This window comes from Parus major, chromosome 1A (assembly GCF_001522545.3).
Source record: "Parus major isolate Abel chromosome 1A, Parus_major1.1, whole genome shotgun sequence".
NCBI classification, from domain to species: Eukaryota; Metazoa; Chordata; class Aves; order Passeriformes; family Paridae; genus Parus; species Parus major.
The window spans coordinates 65704759-65728539 of NC_031773.1; the positions used below are offsets into that span (position 1 = coordinate 65704759).

The 23781-nt window shown below is 37.9% G+C and overlaps 1 protein-coding gene across 7 annotated transcripts in view; it reads right to left on the reverse strand.

Annotated features, from left to right (window-relative positions):
• Nucleotides 1-23781, reverse strand: part of PLEKHA5 (pleckstrin homology domain containing A5) — a 166657-nt gene that overhangs the window by 127753 nt on the left and 15123 nt on the right. The window lies entirely within an intron of this gene.

Genomic DNA, 23781 nt, shown 5'->3' on the forward strand with positions numbered 1-23781 from the left:
ACTACAAACACAGACTGCAATTGTAATCTGTCCCACCAAGGCTTTTGAAACTATCAGGAATATTCTGCCTTTTATGTTGTTTATTTCCCAGCTCCAGTTTCAGAGCATTAGTACTTGTCCCAGCTACCAGACACAGAAAACCAATTGCTCTCACTTTGCTGTAGCTATTATTAGTGTATTTCTGGAGTTCCTTCCAGCTCCCTCTTCTGTAGGCTACATAATCTCTCCTTACAGGTTGTGCTTCCCTGACTCTCTGATCGCTCTGTACAGTTTTTGCTATCTCAAAGTCTGCACCCTCTGGATGTGATTTCACCAGATTATTGCTTAAATGTGGTACACCCATGGATTTACAACCTTTTCACTGTTTTTTGCAGTACATTTGATGTGACTGTTGAAGAAAGTGGAAATGTGCATATTCTGAAACCCACTACTGATTTTAACAGGGGTCTCATTCACCCTAACCAGGTTTCCAAGCCTAATAAATGGAACTGGGGACACTTGGGTTTCACAACCCAAAATTCCTAGTATGGATGAAATCACCAGCACTGCTCATCCTCAACAGGTACACCTCATGTCTTCAATATTTAGGTATTTAGGGGTATTTTTAGTTGATCTCTATGGCTGAGGATGCACCTCTGCAGCACTCTCACAATAAAACACATCAATTATAGAGCAACCTCTAAGATTCAGTTACCAGTTCTATCCAGGATGACCAAATCCTGGCGAGAGAGAATACAAGAATGAGATTGTCCTCCAGCAAGGACATAATAATTAGCAAGCTCTTATAATAAAACTACTGCATTGCTGACAGGGAAATCAAGATGCTTTTGTAAACCAGTTAATTACATACGGGCTTGAAAGTGATCTTGCAACAAGGAAATCTTACTGGATAGAGTATTACAGAGAAATCTCATGTTGATCTTAGAATAATACCAACACTTTCTTTTAAACAAAGCAAACATGTCACTACAGTACTTACGACTTGGGAAAAAACTTCCCTTTTGTACAGAAATGCTTACTCTGTCCTTCAAGCCCCAAAAATCTGCCTCAGAGTTTCCTTCCAAAGCAACAATCATTGCATGAACATCTAAAACAGCCTCCTCATCTGCACCACTTTTGTCACGGCTCAAATTTTTCCATGAATGAGGCAGAAAGAGTGCTTTTTGAGGTTCCTTCCTTGCTGTTTTCTGAGAATGAAGAAACCATGAAACTGTAGGAGAAATGCAAACAAGCCACCATGAAGGACTGGGAATGGGCCATACTCAAATGGGCTTCCAACTTCTACATAGAAGTATTGCTTCATAACTGTGGCATCAAAAACATTGACTGGATTGAATATCTAATTACATCTCTTTCTTTACTCATCCTGTGTATATTTTTAATAAGAACTTACAGTAATTGCACATTTTAATACCAAATAATTTCCCCCATATAACCACTGTCAATCCCAGACTAAGTAACCGTAATGAGCACTAGACAAAAAAAGCTTTTCCAATATTAATTTGTAGGCATAGCATTTTTGGAAAGGAGCAACAGGGGTACTGATCCAACTTGTCCATTTTACCAATGCATCAGTATTGAAAAAAAAAATAATATATTGGAACAAAAAGGAAGAGAACAGTTTTTCCATGGAGAGAGTAATAATATAGGATCAATTTACATGTAATGAATAAATTATTACTAAGATAATGTAGCAATTTAAATAAGGAGTTATTTCCTCTTTACTGAAATATTTTACAGCTTACCTATAGATACTTGCATATTTATGTGAGTGCTTCATAATTCCAGAATACAGGGAAAAATTAGACATGGAAATCTTCAGTACCAACCCCTGGAGCACTCAGAGAGTCTCTGCTGCCAAAAGCACTTCAGACAGGACTGGTTTTAATGGGACTTGAGTATCAATTGACTGGATATGAGCTTCTACAGTAACCAAGGCTGACCAGAGAAGTCCATTTCCAGGATGCTCTTAAGAATGACAGAGGAGCAGCTTCAGCAAGGAAACAGACTCAAAAGTCTTCCAAAAGACCAAACATTATGGCCCTGCTGGAGTTGAAGCAATCCATTGCATCTGAAAGCTTTACTGCCCTTCTCCTGCCTGACATGCCAGGCAGGGAGAGCAAGAGAAGAATAAAATGAATACAAACAAAGAAGAATGGGTTATGTGCCAGACTACACCAGTGGCAAACCTGGCCTTGCCACTAACTCCAAGCTGAGGCACCAAATCTCATAACAAGAATGCTTACTCTCTCAGAGGAGGACATCAAGTATGACAAAATGATCTGTATTTATAAAGAAATAAGCTGGAGATAACTTGGAAGAACTCCAACAAGTCATAGAGGCAGTTCAAAGCACTACTAAAGACAATTCACCCAATGCCAGTCCCTCCTCTCAAATGGAACAAGGATCAAGCTCATAAACTACCAATTAGTCCAGACTGCATTAGGCTGTCAAAACACTCTGGAGCTCCCCCAGCCAAACTACCCAATTATTTCATGCTTCAAAGACCTTTCCCAGACTTAGAGACTTCCTTGTCCAGGGCTCCCCTACCAATACTACACTAGATATTAAATGCTTGTTATATTTATCCTGTAAGAGTGATCCTAACAAAATAACATGTATTCCTATTTCCCTTCTGGATTTCTCCACTCTCTCTTCATATATGCTGAATTCTCACTTTTCATTTCATGTCTCTACAACTGTTTTAACTCTCCTAGTTAGGGCATCCCTTTTTGTGTCAGACAAACACTTGTATTAACTTGCCTCTTCTCACTTCACCCCCTTTTAGAGCAGGTTCAGTCCTCTTGATACCACCCTAATATTAAAAATTAAGATTCCAAACAACCTCTACAGGTTCCTTGCAAAGAAAATAAAGATTAGAACTAAATATTTCATTTTAAAGGTACCATTTTTCCTTGGAGTACATCCAAAACTGCCTCTCATTTCACACAAATTAAGATTTATTACTCCTCACACACTTCTTAAGAGATCATGATTACTTCTGACTTGAGAAATGAAACTCCTTTCATAAACACCATCCCCCACCCCTTCCCTGACTTTAAGAAGGCTCTGGCATCTTTTCTCAGTGGGACCTCAAAAACACACAAACACCAAACAAAAATCAACCAAAGTCAAGATACAAGGTCTTACTTCATATGGAATGAATCCAAGGTGACAGCCTAAAGGCACTGGTAGCAGCTTCCTCAAGGCATCATTTTTATTTCAAAAGCCAGCTGGAACACACTTAGGAAATGTGGAAACAGGCTTTTGTCTACACAAAGTTACACCAGAGTGCCACAGGGATCCACAGAGCAGATAAAAACAGAAGCCTGAATCTGAAGGTGATTCTGACGCTGATGTGAAGATGTCCTGAACTGAATTCTGCATGTTTTTAAAGCAGCAACACAACCACACGCTGCACTTAACCCTGCAGATTGTTTTGGTAAAGAACACCCCAATCATGAGGGTATTATAGACTCAGCTGCTAGGACAATGAGATCCACGGGTTCCAGACAGCAGCTACAGTGAAGTCACAGGATTTAATGTCCTAGCTGACATTTCTTTAGGTAAAAAATCTACTGCTTTAAGGTGGTGTCAATCTGGTAGCAACTCTCACAGTTTTAGGTTGTGTTTGTCATCACTGATACCTGCTGGCAAGGAGGAACAAGAGATAAATTGAAAAATCCTCATTGTAAGCAGCTCCTTGAGTAACAACACCTTTTGGAAGCATCTGGTATTCGACTAAAGAAGCTACATGAATGAGATTATTTAATTTACAGTTCTACTGCACAAAACACAAAGCAGTCTTGCTAAAAGCTATGGAAGCATTTGGAATTGAACAGGACAGAATACACAATTTCAGATTGGTAATGAAGAAGCTGCTAAATGTTCTTATGACTATGAGCTTCACTCTAACAGCAGCAGCACGGAAGAGCCTTGTATTCCCTTTCCTAAAATCTGACACAATAGAGGTAACACACTTGAAACTATAAAAGCATAGGAATTACCAGTGAGGAACTGCAGAGGGAATTTTGAGGTGAAAGCAGAGCAGAGGCATTGGGAAGAAAGCTTCAAAAACATGTCAAGTTCTATCTTTCTCTCTGGTTTAACCACTTTTGGTGTGTAAGGAAAGTCTTTAAAAAGTCAGCCCAGAAATCACTAGGACACAGTGTAAGTGCCAACACAGGCAACCCTTTTGAAATAACTTCTGAGGTGCCTGAAGCTACAAGATTAAATCCCTTAGGAATTCTAACTCAAAACACTATCCCATTTACAATAACAACTCGAGTATTTGTTGATGTGGAGGTTCCAGCAGGATTTGCTGGCAGGCACATTACCTCAAACTTATCAGACTGCTCTGCTACGTCCACGGCACTGCTGGGTTACGTCACCTTAATCGAGTTAAAAGCAACTTAAGTTGTGCTGACTGCTGACAGACAGAAAGACTAATCTGAAGGCACATTTCAAAAACTGACCTGCTGTCTGAAGTGATGTGATTTATTCCTGACTCTGGAAACGAGGACAGAGCTCCTGAGCTGGTGGAGCATTAGACTGAGAAGCAGAACGTAAACATTCTGGTTCTCATCACAAGCCGCTGCAGGGATGTGGCAGGGTCAGAAAGGCATTCTTTAGAAGGCAGTTTGCACTACTGTTTTTCTGACTGCTTCCCAGATAGTTTCTCAGCTCTGAACCCAACGTGGAGATGTAAAATATGCAAAATTTTATTGCCTGTTTTTGAGAGGAAATTGTTCAAAACCTTGCTGGAACGAACAGAGCTTTCTAGGAAGAGTAAATAACCACTCACTGCCCTACTGTCCTGGATAAAGCTGCATCCGAATTTCAGCTTTACCCATTAGGTAGCTTTGAACAGCTGTAGAATGCTGCTTTCTTTGAAGAAGTCATCTTTTAGTGTTAAGAAAATCACTGCCCTGTTATGCCTCAGCCTGAAATAATGGCATTCAAAACATGCTATATTTAGTTTGTTCTGTTTATATTTAGTTTGTTATGTTTTCAGTGACTAATTAGAAAAGAAAGATGCTTGTTTTTTACAAGCCAAAAAAACCCCAACCAAAAACCAAAATAATCTAAAATACACCCAAGGCAACTTTTTTTTTACTCCTAGAAAAACAAGTTATTTTACTTCTCTACTGATGGTTCCCTAAGAATCAGAGTGAACCTTAACTAAAGACTTTTAAGCTACAAGCTGCAGTGGTTTTTTTTCTGTAGACACCTTGAGTTTCCAAGCTATACAGCAGCAGTCAAAATACAGAGGCCCAAATTAACTCTGAACATGGTCATGTTGAGTTAACTGACATGTTTGGTTCACACAGCATTGATCATTTGAATAAACATGATGCAAGCTCTTTAAAGAAGCCAGTGCTGCAATCTGAAGTTTATATTATGCAATTTGTATTAATTGGCCTGTTCACTGTACAGGAAGATTCCACCAGCTGCAGTCTTTGTGTGACTACAACAAAGGAGCAGATTTTAACTCTATTTTTTAAAAATCAAATGTTATGCCTTTAAAATAGAAAGTAGTTTATGGAAGAAAGATGAAAACCAACAACTTCCTGCAGTTATTTCCTGAGACTTTTACTGATTTTTACAAGCAATGAAGCTAAAGAGTCAGAGAAAAATGCTCAGTATTAGAACTCCTTAAATGAAATTCAATGCAAATTCATTTTCAGCCAGTTTCTACACTGCCAGTTTGGGATTATTAACTACTTATGTATCAAAGTCATGCACCACTTTGGAGGCTTTTGCAAGCCTTCATTGTTTGCAAGAACACGGTAAAATTATTAGTAACTGATAGAATTCTTCATTATTCATATCTTGTTAAGAAGTCAAAGGTCTCGTGCAAGAAGAACTTATGGAAGTTGCTCATTTGAAACAAAGAGAGGCAGGAAAAATAAAGAGTAAATCCAGCAGTTGGAGCCGTAGTGCAGCTCGGGTCCACATGGGGGACCCAAGCCTAAGACTTCAATAGCTCTGGCACGGAAAATTCCCGAGGTGAGACATCATCACAGCTCTGGGAGAAGTTTAAAGTCTTTCCAAAGTGGTGCATCCAGACAAATCATCTTTCTGATTACCGCAGAAGGAGGAGCTGCAGGTAGGCGAACATCGCGGATGGAAGGGAGCAGAAGGACAAGTGCTCATCCACTGACTGACACAAAGGGACAGGACACACTGGGGACTGAGGTTCCTGAGTTTGACAAACTCAACTTCCTATTTGTTTTGTGAAGAATTGACTCATGACCCCCCCTAACTGGGAGCAAGAGTGTGCTAACCCACCTAATGTCTAAAACTAATGTCTTTAGTTTTGTGATGTTGTGCCATAAAAGCCTCCATTGCCAAAAAACCACAGGTCCCAAACATTCTAGAACACTGAAGGAATTTTCTTGACACTTCTTCATTGGTTGTCACATCAAATATTCCGAAATAATTTCCCGTTACTTCTCCCCAGAGCCATTTCCTTCTTAAAGAGTGACTACTTAAAAGCAAAAGCGATACCCCAAAAGCATTTTAATATTGAAGAAAATTACTTCAAGTTGAAGCACCATGGCAACTACGAGTTGCTATGCATTTTAAGTTTATCACTTCTTTTGAATTTCCATTTATAACAAACCAGAGTTGTTTAACACCCAAACACACTGACAGTCCAACCCTCCAAACAATGACATTTTCATGTGTGATTCTCCATCATTTGTTTCTCAACAAACAAAAAAGGAAAAGAAGTTAACAAAAAGCATTTTACTGGCAAGAATAAAAACTGAAATACTGAGGGATGGGGTGACCCTCATAAATTGCTTATTGCTTAAACAACTATTAACATTCTTGCCAGTCTTTTCATATGGAGATGTGGGGGGTCATAGGGAAATGAATGTGCTCACATGAGGTAAGGAAATGTGAGAAATGCTTAGAATGTGAATAGGAAACCATAGGAGGATAACTGAGGATATAAAGTAGAGATGAACACCTGGCAGGAATATTCAAGCTTTAAAAAAAAAAAAATCAAAGCATTCTACATGTGGTTGCAGAATGTCTTTACATTTCCATTTACGACTACCTTCCAAGTCTAAAATGTTGAAATCTGCACATGCAATACATCTGAAGATGAAGATCAGAAGTACAAACTAAGGTGCTTCTTATTTTTCTTTAGAAGGAACCATTTTTTCAGTAAAATTGTAAATTTCCACAAGTTATAGAATCCATAGCGACTGACTTTCTGCATGCTTTAGGCAAGAAGAGATCTCAATGCATTAGTACCTTTCTTAAGAAACTCTTCATATTTAAGCAGTTTCAGACCTGTTTTAATTCCTGTGCAGAAAAAAAGGAAATAATATCCCCAGACAACAATGCAGCTTAAATCAGTTCTCGTGATCTCAGGATTACACACCTTGACTATACCTTTAGCAAAACAGATTTTTATTTTTATTTTTTTAACAGTATTGTTATTTTTAAGCTGTTTTGAACTTCTGATGAGGTCAAAATACTGCTCCCATCAGAAGAGTTACTGAATCCAAATGTTTACAAGGAAAACTTAAACACAGAGTAATTGCTGAGCACACAGTACAAGCAACTTTTTGGTGGAAATGCATTAGCTGGGCTATAATGTACAAGTTTCCCTTCTAGATTTATTTCAATCCAGTTCCTGTACTGAGGAAGTTGAAACCAGAACCATTTTCCCATTTACAAAATTGAAAGGTTCAAATAAATATTTTCTACAGTGAAACACGTTCCATGTGCTTCTTGCAAAACACAACTGTGTATTCCTCTTGCCTCTGTGAGTTTCCCAGTAATATCTAACTGGCCAGGGAGTTTGTGTCCAGGGTCCAAATCATTTCAGTTCAGTGATTCTGCTTCAGCAGAACGCAGACACTGCAAATTCAAACCAACACCTGCCTGTGTGACAGCTGGAACTTGTATTTCAGACCTGCAGGGACCCCTTTTCCTACCCAGTAATTCAGCTAAGCCCTTCCTGCCACTACCTTGGGGCTCAGATCACAATCTTTTAAGGAACTCAGCAGCCAAAGTTTGTCTGCATCTCTGTTTAAATACAACTCCTCTGCCTGCAGTAAATTCTTCCTTAAAGAAAAGTCAGTTTGCTTTGTGAAAACACAGATATTATGGACTATACTATGGACACAGCAATTTGCTTCATAATGAAGTGAGAAAAATATGACGTATTTCATATTTTTGTTCTGTATTTTTGCAGCTGACTGTGCCACAACAGTCACTTTTGCTGTAAAAGTTACAATTAAAACTAGTGTTGGCAGTCTTTATGCACTTAAATAAAAGATAGTGAATTATTTTTCCATTTCTACATGAAATATTCAAATGAAGCACGTACAAATAAAGCACCTATGCTCAGCTAGAGGTTGCATAAAATTTATAGATTACGGATATTAAGTGTTTAATGTAAGAATTGTGTAACTGCAATGCAATCTGTCTTTGCTGAAAGGGCTTCTAGGATCCATTAAAACAGGAAAGGGAAGAAAAATAGGCCTTCATGACCATTTTTAATGGTGTGCAAGGTAAACGTTAAAAAAACGAAGAATTTTTACTTTTCTGCCTTAATTGGCATTTCAAAACTAGGAGATTTCTGAGCAGAAAGCAGCAGCAAAGGATTACATAATGGAAGGCACTCTTCCAAGACCAAAGACTATCAGATTTTTCTAAAAGGGAAGAAGTGCCAATTAAAAGATTCACTAATTGATAGAAGGCACATCACAAAACATTTAAAATCCTGAGCAGACACAATCCATAAAAACTTTTGAACAGATGGGAAAACAAGCAGGGAAATACATCAGAAACTGATTATACTATTTTGAATATTGTCCATTTCCTGCTGATAAATAAGTAATAATAGCCTGTTTTAAAACCGTGTGAGCAATTAAAAGATCATAACAAGCACATTTTACAGTAATTGACTACAGAAACAAGTAGAAGAAACAGGAACAGAACTTTAAAAGCAAAACCCTTGGTGCCAAGGACACTGCACATTAGGTTTGGTTTTGGTTTCAAACACTCCTGAGGAGCTACAAATTACTCCCATAGGTTATCACTTGAAACAGAACACAGGAAAAGGAATATTTAAGCTACTATTTCTGCTTCAATGGCCTCTCTTGGCTGACAGAGTAGAGCTGCAGGCCCACATTTTCCTGGAGGGATGATCTGTGGAAGAAAGGGTGCTCACAGAGATGCTCAGCACAGAAATCTCCCCAGTTTCCAACAGAGGGAGCTGGCCAAACTTGCATGGTAGTCTTGCTGGTCTCAAAATAAAACTCAGAGGTAAACCAACCACACGGAATAACTTATTCTCACTTCTGTAGGAAGCAGAATTTAAACACGCCAGCAGCCAGGCTATATAAAAATGGGGGAATGTCACATTACCTCATAAAAAAAACCCAACAAACAGAAGATTCTAAGGCAAGCAAGTGGCAAGATGTTAAGTTATTTGAGACATTTCAGTTGAATATGATCACTTAAAAAAAAAAATAAATAAAAAATTTGTAAACTGTTCCAACTAGTAGGCTGATTACAGGTCATGAACAGACCAGCAGAGGGGACACCTTTATTGCCCAGCAGGCAGAGAAGCTGAAAATCATCTCAAAGTGATTCCACTAATTTGGGAAAAAAAAAAAAAAAAAGGAAAAAAAAAATTTTTCTGGGTTTAAAAGCTGCTAAAAATCCACAGCAGTGCTAAACCTTATCCTTTTCCATAATTCCATATGAAACAACACGAGGGAATTATTCATTGTCACAAGTGTGAATGTCAAGCTGTGACCATCCTGACTCCGGACAATTTGTGAAAGAACTCTTTGATGTGGATTTAAATTAAAAGGGCTCTTCCTCTTGCCCCCAAGGTGCAGTAAAATTCAAATGCAGACTTCAGTATCCTGGCTTCATTTATAAATTACTTTTTGACAGACAGAAGACTTCCAAGAGATTCTCTTTCAAGTCGATGGGAAGATAAGAAGAAGGTGGCTGTTAATCATATCCATAACATGCATGCATATTGCAGCTACCAGTTTTAAAATTACCAGGATTTTATATTTTTTTAGCACTTGAAATTCTTGCAGAAGCAAAATTATGTTCCTAACATTTCTCAGAAGAAAAAGTGAGGCACTTCAGTATTTTCACATGTAAGAGCTACTCGAATCAAGGGCTGATAAGGATCTGTAACTAATTGATTAAGATGCCAGTTGATATCTACTAAAGATAAAATACAAATGAGAAAAATCCTCTCATATATTATATACACAATTATTGCCTGTCTACTTTTGGAAAAAAAAAAGAACTATTAGTTCCATAGGGTTACTTGAGGTTATGAGAAGACTTTCAAATACACTTCTGTGCATCCCCTCCTCCCAAAATATCTAAAAATTGATAACCTGACAGCTCAGGGATGCACTCTGGCAATTCAAGAACTAAGACACATTAAAATATGTGCTAATTTGTGGACTGTAAGCTATAGATTTTCTTTATGATGTGCTATAAATAACAGGAACATCTCTTGATGCATTGACTCTCCTAAGAGAATGACACAAAAATACCTTTGGTAAAAGTGTAGAAGTAAAGCAGCCTCTTAAATTTAACATCTAAGCAAGGAAACCTCTCAAACCACTGTAAAATGCTGAAGTCTATTTGAAAGTAGACTCATTAAGGGATCAGTTCAGCTTCCACATCTTGCAAGTTTCCAATCATTATTCCCCTACATTGGTTCTTTACACTTATTTTATGTCCATTTTCTGCCATATTCAGATTGCATTGAGCGTTTCAGGATGCATCTGCCACTTCAAGCACCTTCTCACCCAGAAGAACGACTTAAAATAGTCCTGAAGTACCTACCACTTGTGACAGCTATTCAACTTCATTAGTTCAGAAGTTCTGATGTTCTTATCACTGCTGCTGGTGAATTCTAACCACCAAAAGCCTTGGGAGATGCTTGACTCTGCCCCATTGCCCAGGCAACAAACTCAAAATCTAAAAATCCTTAATGCTGAACAACTTTTATTAGCACTGTATTGAGTCATTCCTTCTGCTCTTGCTCTTTTCTTAGTTTTGTTGTTGCTGTTTTCATTTATTTTAATTTATGAGTTGTCATGCAATAAATTCAACTTATTTTTTTGGTAGGTACCAATGTGATACACCATTTTCCATGTTAAAAATCAACACACAGTCATATTCATGAAACTACTTCCTGCCTTGAGGGATTTTTGTTATATCTTAGTGGTGAATCTTCTTCCTAAAAGATTAAACTTTAATCTCCCTAAGCCAAATTTATTTAAATATTTTGGCCTGAAAATTATAAATCCCACTTATACAAAGCTGTGTTTGTGAAGTCCTACAGTTTTTACTCTTTCACACTGGCATAACACACTATTTCTCAACGAAGCAAAAAAGTCAACACCAGCATTAAAGTTTGTGTAATCCTAAATTATTTGAAAAGGGGGAAAAAAAAATTATAAAAAAATAAGAAAAGAAAACCCTCAAGAGCTTCACAGAACTCATCAGCTACTCACCCTGGGGCTTAAGACAAGTTTTTCTTGTTGACCACACCAACCATAAAGTTCATAGTTTAGCATGGAAGAACACACTCCAATTAAGCAGTGGTGCACAGAAAGGATGTTTATTTTTTTCCTTCTGTGCTAGTCCTTGATCATTTATAATCGAGGTAAGATAATTAATTGCCAAAGCTCCTCCACCCCAGCATTACTCATGTGTTTCAAGCTAGAAGTGGAACAAAACAGTGAAAAGCTTAAGAGACACTGTGTTTAAATCAAAGCAACACAAACACCTAAGCCAGCATTTTATTGCTATTACCTGTTTAACTACACTTGAAAGACGAGGTCCTAAACTGGTTGTAAATTGTTGTAAACTCTAAGTTCATCACCTGCACCACCGCCCAGGAGAGCCAAAATCACATGGACAGCGTTGTGCAATACACTTAATAAACCTCATACAAAACTCACTCAACCCCATGTTCACCACAGCTTGCATTGGGTAATTTCTGATAGCTACAATATTGTGGGTCTTAAAGCAATAAATTAACTTTGCTGATGAATGTTGTCCATTGTTTGACGTGGTTCTGGCAAAGGGACTCCCACAGAAGCAACTGACTGCTTTTCTTGCTCCCAAAGATGAGGTTTTTGTGTTGGAGCAAATAAGGGATCCAAAGGGATGCTAAGCACCTATGGAAGAAGTTTTACAGGCACTTGCTATTTCATGATGTCAGATGAGAAAGATAATGAGGTTTTGGACACAGGATTGCTCATTTTTGAGATGTGTCTAAGAAAGGTATCTGGGGGAATTTCTCTTAATTTGGAAAAGTGATTAAACATCCAGATGCCATAAAAAAATAGAGGAAAATATTACAAGATATCTCTCTGGAGCTCAAAAAAATTAGGCACTTTCACACATTGCCACAACAGACTTAATAACAGGACTCCTTCTCCCGTAGATGAAAAATCTTTCTCTATGCTTTGAAGCATATTATTAGTCTAAAATACAAGTGTTTATTGCGTTTCCTTTTAACCTATGTCAGCCCTATGAGGAAAAGGTGAGGGCTACAGTTTAACATGTGGGTCACTTCAACAAGAAACTCGAGTTCTGTTTCCCTTCTGCTTCTACAAGTCAAAAAACAATCTGTGTCCTAAATTCCCAAATTACTCTTGCTCAGAGTTCTGATCCTGGCAATTAGTGCCCTCCTGAGCAGTCAAGCTGCAAAGTTAAGAGCAGTCTCTAGGTAAGCAAACCCAAACCAATACAGTCAGAACTGGATCATTATTTTGGTACAGGGACATCACTCACACCAGGAACAGGCGGCTGCAACCTCATTTTACAATCTCTGCGTCTACAAGAAAGGTTCTGAGCCCATTAAGCCTCAATAACCCTGCATCATTTACAGCCTTTAAGTACAGTATTAGTGGTTCCTTGCCCTCTGCTTTAACTACTGCAGTTTTCTTCCTAAATAATATTTCTAATAGAAAGGCACTATTTGAATACTCAAAAAAAACCCACCACGAGAAACACCCATCCCTAAACCCCACAACAAATGTACGCTGATTTTACTTTAAAAACCACTGTCAAAGAAATTAGCATGATTTAGATAAAAGATCAAAGCTTCTCATATGAGGTGACACAACTGCAGCCATGACTCACATTCATTCTGCTTCTTAAAGAAACAGGTTTGACCGAGTGAAGAAGTTGCAGACTCAACAGGTAGGGTGTTCTCAATATCCTGCTCCACAAATGAGCTGCTTACAGAATCCTTGTTACTCTTGCAAATACTTTGTCCTGTCCAGATGAAACCACGGCAGTCAAACAGAATTTTCCCAGTGTTTTTTACAACTTATTTCCCCCTACACTGCCATGACGGGGTAGGAAGTTGGGGGTTGCCTGCACAAAAACATGAAGCTTCACTCCACGCACCCTAAAACTTATAATTTCCTCCAGTCTGTTCCTCATTGTACCACTTCTTCATCCTTGCCTCCAAATTTTTTTTTCCAGACACATGAACTAAAATTAACTGCAGCGATGATCTCACCAACACAAATTCGCCCAAGGAGGTGCCCAAAGTTCATGCTTGCTTTATTTTCTGAAGGCTGGAAAACACCACACTTTGGAAGGCATCTGGTTAGGCAGCCTTCTCTCTGCTCTACCAGGGAATGTCAAGAAATTTAGGACATGTTAAAGATGTGAAAGCACAGTGGAAATCTCTAACAGCCATCAAACTGGAAATACTTGCACACAACACAGAGCTATGCAGCAATGCTGCTTTGGTCTGGAACTGGCACAGAAGTATGCCAGAGATGAAAAATAAACAATCTGAAATTCTTTCTATGCTCCAGAAAATTCACTCAGGAAAGATTTCTTGATTTAAGTAGTGGATTCTATAGTGTATCACACAAAAATTAATTTCTGAAGTTCTCCATTATATTTTCTCCACACAGAATAAATGCTTCTATCTGTTTACACAAAACCTTGTAGGGATTAATCATGTTTGAGCTCTAACCCACACCAGGCATGTTTGAAATTACTTACAGTAGATAAATGCCTTTATAAACATGTAGAAATTCATCTCTTCATGGTCACATTTGAACCCTGTGCCTGTTAGCTTGGCTTCCCCTGGGCTGAAAATCAAGGATGAGGATAACACCACCTAAATCAACATCCCAGTAAGAACCTCACAGTGCTCTTGAGATGACACAATGACCTTGCCCAGGTGACAACAGCTACAAGGTTTGAGGTTTTAAATGCAGTGGTAAGAGGGACCACCAAGGATAACAGAGACAATGAGAGGACAAAAGTTTCCAAGGGTAGCTGTACCCCATACTTGGTGCTTTTCTCCCACATAAAGAGGCAAAGCTGTTTTTTTCTCTCAGGTGATCTGCATTTGCCACAGGAAAGTTGCACTAATTGATGCTTCCAGAGAGTGCATAAACACAGTCAATCCAAAAAAGTGACCTCAACCAAGTTACAAGTCTGTGTGTGACCACAGTCACAAGGCCAAAGCTTCTCCCTGCAATTATTTCTTCAAGAAACACATCCCAGTGAAATAAGATTAGGAAATTCATCTACTGGCATGAAAAGGCAGTAGTTACAAAAGACAGTAAAAATGAAAAAAAACCCCAAACTCCCCAAATAAGCACATTTGTTATCAAATTTCCACAACAGATGCTCTAGAACAAACAAAAAAATGAAGATGAGTCTGTAATTTCTACAAAAGTCCCTGTTCCTCTCTTCCCATTTTGGATTCCCACTAAACAGAGGGAATTGTAAAATTTTTAATTAGATTTGAAGCATAAATTAAACTAGGATTATTTGTAACACACAGCAACAGACTCAAACCACCAAAAAACCCCTCAATAGTGCAAGTACTAACAACTTTAGTTGTTATTTATAAATTTAGGCTCCCCAAATTTAAGGAAGTTCTGCCTCTTTTTATCATATTTACAAGTAACATTCACAGCTACACTACATAAATTAAAACTAATGCAAAAATAGGCATGCAAAATGTAAAAAATAAGACTGTACTGGTTTCTAGACTTCTCGGTCTAGAAAATAAAGAAAAGAAGGAAAAAAATGAAAGCACCTATGTATCACAACCATATGTGTGTATATATATAAATATATATATATAAATACATATATATAACACAATCATGTTATGGAGAGAGATGTTTAGTACCTAAAAACCTACACATTCCTAAGACTTCATAACAAGTTTGTTTTCAAGAGTCAATTCCAAAAATAAAGATATAATGGTAGTTTACATCTGCAATTGTGCTTGGAGCTTGGAGCCCTACTCTTACTAGCAGTGCTACTTATTTTACACATAGCAAACCAGAAACATCTAGGCAAGCATTGTGCCTATAACAATTGCAAGTAAATATTCAACTGCCACTGAATTTAAAACAAAACTGAAAATAACAACCAAACAAGAACAAATAAAATATCGAACAACTTATTTGATTTAAGCTTTATCAAATCAAACTTATTTTGTGTGATAACACCCAGAAATGCTGTCACAATCAATTATCCTCCAATTTAATTTTAAATGATTTAGCATCAAATTCTTCATGGACAAGCCCATATAAAAGCACAGAAACAAATTACAAGCTTAAGAAACACATAAAAGAACAAACTTTAATATTTGAGTTCTTTTGCTGTCTACCCACAAGTAAAAAAAAAAAACCATGAACCAAACACTGTATCATTATCATCATCCATGGGATTGAAAAGAGATTTTCCTCTCTCTTATGAAGTAATATTTTACTGGACCAAACCAGAAATGAAGCAACTTACAACACTGCTCTGCAACCTCACTGCATATTTTCATTTGTGTACCACACAGCTCTCCCAAGAAGGTACACAAGTGTTGGATTGTTTTGTTTGGCTGCTGCTGTTTTTAGACAATTTAAAGACACTACCAAGCTCCCTTTTATTTATTCCTGAGATGTCATTGAAGCACAAGGCAGGAAAAATACCTTGTCCTAGACACATCTGCATCCTGAAAGAAGAGGTAATTTGATACTAAGACTTATTTCAACGTTTTTTTATAAATTGAAAAGTGCTACGTTCCAAATTCAATGTGGTATAGAGAAGATTTTCCTTAATAATTACTGTAGCACTTAGCACTTCCAAACAAAATTAATATGAAGTAGAAATAATACTTGCTACCAAAAAAAATTTAAAAAATAAATAAAATCCACAAGCATAATAAAACCCACTAAAAAACACTAAACACAGTAAAAGCACCATAAATTTCTCCTTCACAGTTCACCACGCTCAGGACAAGCTGGTGCCTTAACCCACTTCCATTAACTTTTATTCTGTATTTCAAATATTGATCTTTCATCACATCCACTGGGATATGAGGGGGTCTTTAAGCTTTCTCTTAACATCACAGCCAACCCCAACACTGCAAACAAAGTCAAACTGCAGCTTTTGTGAGAAGCCTGGGCATGGTGCTTGCTCCCAGTATTCATCCCAGTCCAGACTGCATCACATCAGGCAGCTCAGAACTGAGTCAACCACCTCAGTTTGAGCTTCAGTTCCCTCCCAGGTACACACAGCCAAGAGTTTGAAGTCTACATTTAAGGTGTGTCTTGATTTTTTAGTTCAGGGGGCTAAACTGAAAGTCACCTCTCATTGGTAGCGAGATCTACAAAGGTGCTGAGTTTTTATCATTACTGAACAAACTGCAATTTCAGAGACATTTCCAGCTCTCTGTAACCTACAACCATACTGGCGACCACAAAAGCATCAAAAATACCCATCTCTGCTCACCCTGATATCACTCACTTCTCAGAACTGAGATCTGTGTTTGCACTCACATTTATTCTTAGTGCTTCCATATCTCAGCCACAAGCTGATGTCCATGGGGAAAAAAAATACTGTAATGTTATCATCTTATGGAAGAGCCACTGCTTCACTGACAGAACATCACCCAATGATTTAGGCTGGGAGCCACCTCTGGAGCTCATTTATTCTGACCCCGTGCTCCAAGCAGGAACAGCCTCAAACCTCGTTCAGGTTAATTAGAACCTTGTGCAGTCAAGTTTCAACAATCTTCAAAGACAGAGACCCCACGGCCTCTCTGGTCAAAAGCTGAGATGAAGCAGGTCACAGATTATGCTCCTCTCAAGGATAATTACATTTCCTTATCATCAAGAGCTGGCAAAAGCCCCTGCCATTGCTGACAAAATGATATTACTATGTCAAATAGCACTGGAAGAGTTAGCAGCAACAGCAGCAGCAGCTGTCAATGCCCAGTAAGAGAGCTTCTGCACTGAAAACTGTTTCTGACAGTATTTTTCAAAGCACAACCATTTCCTGAAGATCATCTTGCCAAAACTGACAAAACTCTGAGTATTCAGTCAGAAATACCTCCTCTATTTCGAGGCATAGAGGTCCATATAATTACTGCTATGCTGTGATAACAGGTGGATCAAATGCAGAATATGTTTTCTGCCTTTGAAAGCAGCAGACACATCAAATAATCCATGGAGAAAACACAATGCTTACAAACAAGTCAGCTAAATGAATGGTCTTTTCCCTTATTTTATCAACATGATGAATGACTTACTGAATCACATCTGAAGTCAACTTCTTTTGTTATTTTGGGGTTTTGTTTTGTTTAGTTTTAATCAAAGATAGTAATGAATCAAAGACAACGTAAAGATTCAAATTCCCCCAGAAACTTGTTGCCAAGGTAAACATTCCTTTTGCCATTATTTTATATTTGGTGCTTCCCTCCTTGATTGAAAAACAAATCTTTACCTGCTCAGTCAGCTTGGCACTCATTTTTCTATGTTAACTTCAATAGTTTAGTCTCTAGATATGATCTGTAAGTCCAAGAGAGGACCTGAATTTTTGATATTTTGAAACTGGCAGGAAACTACACTAAATACCAAAGTTTGTTTCATGTGCATACAAACACACGTGCACACACGTGACAGCCATGAGAAAACACGCAGGGGAATCAGCCTTCCCTCAGTCCCAAAGTTCACTTTTGAAAGTACCTAGAAGTTTAGACTTGTACCTGGCAAGTATAATCCAAAGGTTTTACACTCGTTTCAGAGAGTTCTACTTATTTAAATCTCAACACACACTGCTAAGCCAGAGCAGTTAATTCTACAGTTCTGATTCATTCCTGTACAGTTACTTTTTAACTTGACTCATCTTCCATTTCAGCTGTACCCAAAAACATTATTTTTCAAACTTCTGTGGACAGGCAAGTCGCTCAACCCAATAAGCAGTATTAGCAATTTTGCTGGGCTCTAAAGTTTCTGCTGATTTTGGAGGCAGCCATAAAAGCAGACTTCAAAGAATATCTCCACATCTTTATTTCAATATGCCTTCTATGCTAGAAATAGCACCTACTTACTGTTTTAGTTAATCAAAGAATACTGTAAGTATAAATAGAAACACCAGTGAACTGCAGGGAAATACTGAGCTGGCATCACTTAAGAATGCACATAAAAATACTGTATAAAAACTATAAGCAAATCTACATGTCAGATTTTTTTTTCCCCCCATAGAGCATTACCAGGCAGCATGATATTTAGTGAGAACCATTTCAGCATTAACAAACCTTCTTAAGGCAGATGGAGCCTATGCCAGCACAAAAGTCTTTTCCCTGAATAGCTGAAACTGTCTGAGGAGCTGGTATTTGCAGCAGCTCTTCTGGAAAGTGATACAGGTTCACATCAGCTCATATCTCACTGTAAACTACAAATGACACATTTTCATTTTGATGAGACTTGCCCTATGGCTGCATGATTGCAAAAATTATTGCAAGAGAGGAAAGACTTCATGACCACAGGAAAAGGAATCTGTGGCACTGATAACTTTTATAGCTTCAAGCCAATCTCAGCCAAGATGAACCAATCCTGGCAAAGTGCTCCAAAGGTACAGTGAAAATACAAGCAAATAAAAACCCCTGAACACCTTTTCCCTTGGACTGAGCCATTAACCTTGAGCTTGGCAAAGCCACATCCACTCTATTTATTTCTCTGACTGCAGTTTGGAGTGTTCAGCCTGGAAAAGAGAAGGCTCAGGTGAGACCTAATTGTGGCCTTCCAGTAGGGGAAGGGAGTCTACAGGAAAGATGGGGGGATTATTTATAAGGGCCTGGAGGGACAGGACAAGAGGGAATAGCTTCAGACTGACAGAGAGTAGGTTTAGATTGGATATTAGGAAAAAATTCTGTACTATGAGGGTGGTAAGGCCCTGGCACAGGGTTCCCAGAGAAGCTGTGGCTGCCCCATCCCTGGAAGTGTCCAAGGCCAGGTTGGATGGAGCTGTGAGCTACCTGGGACAGTGAAAGGTGTCCCTGCCCATGGATGGTCTTTAAGGTCCCTCCCAACCCAAGCCATTCTACAATACATAATTGTACAGCAGAGCCTGAAGAACATCCATTGTCATCTTTCCCCTATTCTGATTACACATTTCATACTGTCAGCAATTAAAGTGGCCTCAATTCACCATTGCTTCAAGCTTGCTCAAAAATTATACATCAAACAGTGGCAGAAAGCAAATGCTGCTTTGACAAATGCAGCTTTTGACATAACTTCTAAGTTATGTCAAATTCCTTGTGTTGTTTCCTGTATTCCAATTTCTTCAGCTATTACAAGGAGTTCTGCAAGAATTAGGTCCCAAGAGTTTTTTGCAGAGAATGAAAATTAGAAAGCTGCACCCCAATAATTTTTGATGAGGACAGGCCATCACATTAGATTAGGTGCAAGTAATTATGTGAGCTAAAAAGCTTGCACATAAAACAAAAACTATTTTTAGATAAAAATAGTTTTCAAGTGTCATTATTTTATGCAGAAGAATTTTAAAGTAACTGCATAGAAAGCTGTAATCTCTCTAGAGTGGAGTCCATTTTCCATTTAGACTTGCTTCTGGAAGACTGGAGATCTTTAACTTTTTTTTCAAAGTTCTGTTCGTGCTTTTGCTGTCAGCAACCTGGCTTAAAAAGCTGAAGGTAGTGCCAAGATACTGGCTGCTGGCTTCTCTGCCAAACAATTCTTCTATTGTTTCTCAGGATTTAAACTGACTTCTTTTTGGATAAGGAGTAGTCACAAACCAGTCCAAATTAAAGAGCCTGAAAATTGGGAAAGCATGGCAAGATCTTTATCAGCATTTGGAAGCTCACTTGGCTATTCTTCAGTTTTGTTATTTTCTTATTCTCTCTTCAGAAATGGACAACCATGTAAAAAAAGCCACCAAATGGCTTTAAAAGCTTTGCTGAATACGTGGTAGGATTTAATTCAGGCAGTGTTGGTAGAAGCTTCACAACCTAATTTCTGGTGATAAACAACTTAAAGAAACAAACTTTATTTTAAAAGTGTTCGTTTCCAATACTCTTGTTACTCAGTTCTCTCTTGTTTACTAGATCACATGAGAACCCAGGTTTCCAGTACTATTAGATACTTATTCCTAATCTTTCTCCTCCCAACCCAAATGAGAAATCATTAAAAGTGCATAAACCCTACAGTGGGAATCCAGCTGGTGGTACAGTACACTAAGCAGCTTTCACCAGCTAAATTCTCTTTAGAGCATTTTCTTCATATTTTAAAGATATTCCAGTGGCACATCCAGCAAATTTAGGAATTGATTCCCATCCTTTGAGGAAGTTTACAGGTCTATCCCCACAAATGCAGTTTAACAACAAAACCCATAATTTGTGTCAGACCAGTAATCTGTATTTCTACTCTTCCAAACGTCTAAATAGGAAAAAACACCCCAGGTTTTCTGTTCTGTTTGATAACATGAGATAATATTGAGCCCAAAACATTAAACCTTTCACAGAACCTTCTAACAGAGGGTTCTTGTCCTCCAAACCCTTTTGGAGTTGTGTGTATACAACCCACAGTGATTTACACTGTAAATACACTTAGTATTAGCAATACTAAGGTAAGTACTTGGCTGTCAGATTTTAGGAATATGCAACTTTGTATTCTGACACTATTTGCTTAGGAAAACAGAAATTCATTTTCAGAGGTGACCAACACTGAGATCCATAGGTAAAAAAAGCTTCTGGATTCATTACTCAAATAAATTCATTGCTTCACTAGTTAAAAGGAAAAAAATCCAAATCCCTAACTTTAGAGAAAAATGTTGTCTGAATTACGATTAAACCTCTACAACATTTATGTCCCACTTGTTACATTTTCCAAAGAATTTATTTCTTTAGAGAACAATATAGAAAAGATAGTTACTTCCTAATAATCCAAGTACTGATCTAGAGTTGAAGAAAAATCATTCTTCAGATGCCCATGTGCTTTGATAAAATGGATCTTTTGGGAAGAAAGGGAGAGAAAAAGAGAAGATTTTCTTTTCAAGTAAGTAAATATTTCATCATTTAGACTGTTGTAAGCATCTTACTCTACCCTCCCCAAGCTTGTATCATCTAAATTAATCTCCTACTATCTCTAAAATGATCTCATAGGATTTCTGAAAGCAGGTACAAGTTTAATACTTCAAATCCATTTATAATCTGAAAAAAAATTCAGCTTTAAAACCTCTTTGCCAGGTTCCAACTCATTCACCCAAACCCCTTTGTGCAAAAAGTCAATTACACCAGTCTGAATCAATACTCAGCCAGCAGACAGTATCTAATGATTTCATAACTTTTATGTTTCTCTCATTAAATCTGTGTGTGTAGTAAAGCTTCAGTAGGAAGATCAGTAAGATTTTCATGTTTACACAGTTTATTTTCAAAACAAGTTAAAGCCAAAACATTACTATAAGCAAACTATTAAGCATGCAGCCATGCTTTGTGCACACACAGCATCCATCAAAGCTTTAGTGATAAGATACCAGCCAGAGATACTCTGCAAGACCATTTCTAAGTACCTGCAGCGCCATAATTAAAACAACATTCCTCTCATTTACTCCTAGTAAATTAATATTTATACCCTGGTAATTAACGTTGCTCTCCAGAGCTGCTGAACTAGGTTAGAGCCACACAGCAGTGCTGTGATCAGCAGCAAACACCTGGGACAGCCCATCAGGATGGGAGGGATGCACAGGGATGCCTTGTTTTGGCAACTCCAATGTTCAGAAGTGGGACACCAAACAAAAGGAGTGACCACAGGATTCCATGACTGAAGACTTCCAGCCTACACCATCCCAAGCTACACTTTCCACGTGTTTTCAGCCACTTTCCTGAATGACAGGCATTTCTTTCAGACCTTTGGAACATCAGCCACAAGGGCCAGCTCTTCTTGATTTGTGATTCCTCCTGGTAGCTCTCTTAGTGGAACACACAGCAAACACGTTCTTTACTTGTTCTTCACTTTACTATTTCTAACTTTGAAGACCTGCACTCTCCACAACAGCCCTCAGTGAGGAATTGCAGGCATTCCTCAAATGAAGCTCTTCCATCTTTGATCACCCTTGTCAAACTCCTCTGTGTCTCTAGTCCTGTTATATCATTTTCCTGTTAAACCAGTACTGCTTTAGCATAAAACTAAGCTCGCTGAACTGGAACAATATTATTTCAGATGTTAGGCCTTTACAGCCACATGACTTTTCCTGCTGGAGTCTGATTTTAAGAAGCCTGTTTTCTCTCTGCACTGTGGATGAAGGCCATAGCTTCTGCTTCTTCTCCTAAATGAAAGTGATAAAATATAATCCAAATATCAATAGATTACATTTTTTCCTATCCTGAGGGCATGCAATTCTGTCAATTCATAAGCTTAGCATCACGAAGATATCAATCGAATTTGAGCAAGTAGTGCTGCCTTTCAAATAGGAAAAGGAAATCTTGTTAAAAAGAACCAGAAATCCTTGCATGAAAAGGTCAGTGAAAAGCAGTGGCACTGTGACAAAAAAGAGCACACCTAAGAATCAAAAAGCAGTTTTTACTTTTCAAATGAAATTATTAAATATACCCACTCACCTGAACAGCTTATGACTCTCTAAGCACTAGAAATACCAATAAGGAAACAAATTGATATAATTGCATTGTGAAGTTTTTTTAAATGCATGCAGAATTTCCTCACTCAAACCACAGGAGTAGCCATTAAAGAAGCAACATTTGCTCCAAGTTAATTTTAGCAAAGTAGAAATAAAAGATTCAATTAAGATACTGGCTCAAAAGGAGACATAAAGAGGAAAAGAAAAACCCAAACATCCAACTCATCCACCTTTGGAAAGTCATCACTAAAATTTAGGACCTGGTGGCTCCATAAGCTGAAGTGATAAAATAACATCTATTATCTGCAGGTTGCCTTTGAAGAGGTTCAAATCACATCGGGCAAAAACAACAAAAAAAAAACCAAACAAAAAAACCAAAAACAAGCACAAGCTGTTGTTTAACTCAAAATTAAATTTTAATTTTAGTGCCTGCTTCACAAAAAATCTGTACCACAATTGACAACAGTTGGGATGTATTTGAAAATCTTTGAAAGTCTGAAAGAATATGGAGCTGATACTCCTCTGTACTGTGTGTTACTGCTGAATTCAGTATTCACCTTGACACATTTAAAGTGAGAGGCCAGTTTTCTTCCTAGTTATCTTAAATAAGAAACAGATTCTTATATTTTTTTAATTCATTTTTTAAAGAAACCAGTGGTAAAATCTGCAAAGAAAGGGATTTCAGTGTTCAAGTCAGTACCTAAAGAATGAACCCTACGTGTCAACTATAAACCTTGAACCAGTATTAACACTACACAGATGTGCATTTTTTGGCTATTATTTTAATTTCAAAAAGTCCCTCTCCCCAGGCAAATGGGCAAACAAAATAAAAATAAGTAAAATAGA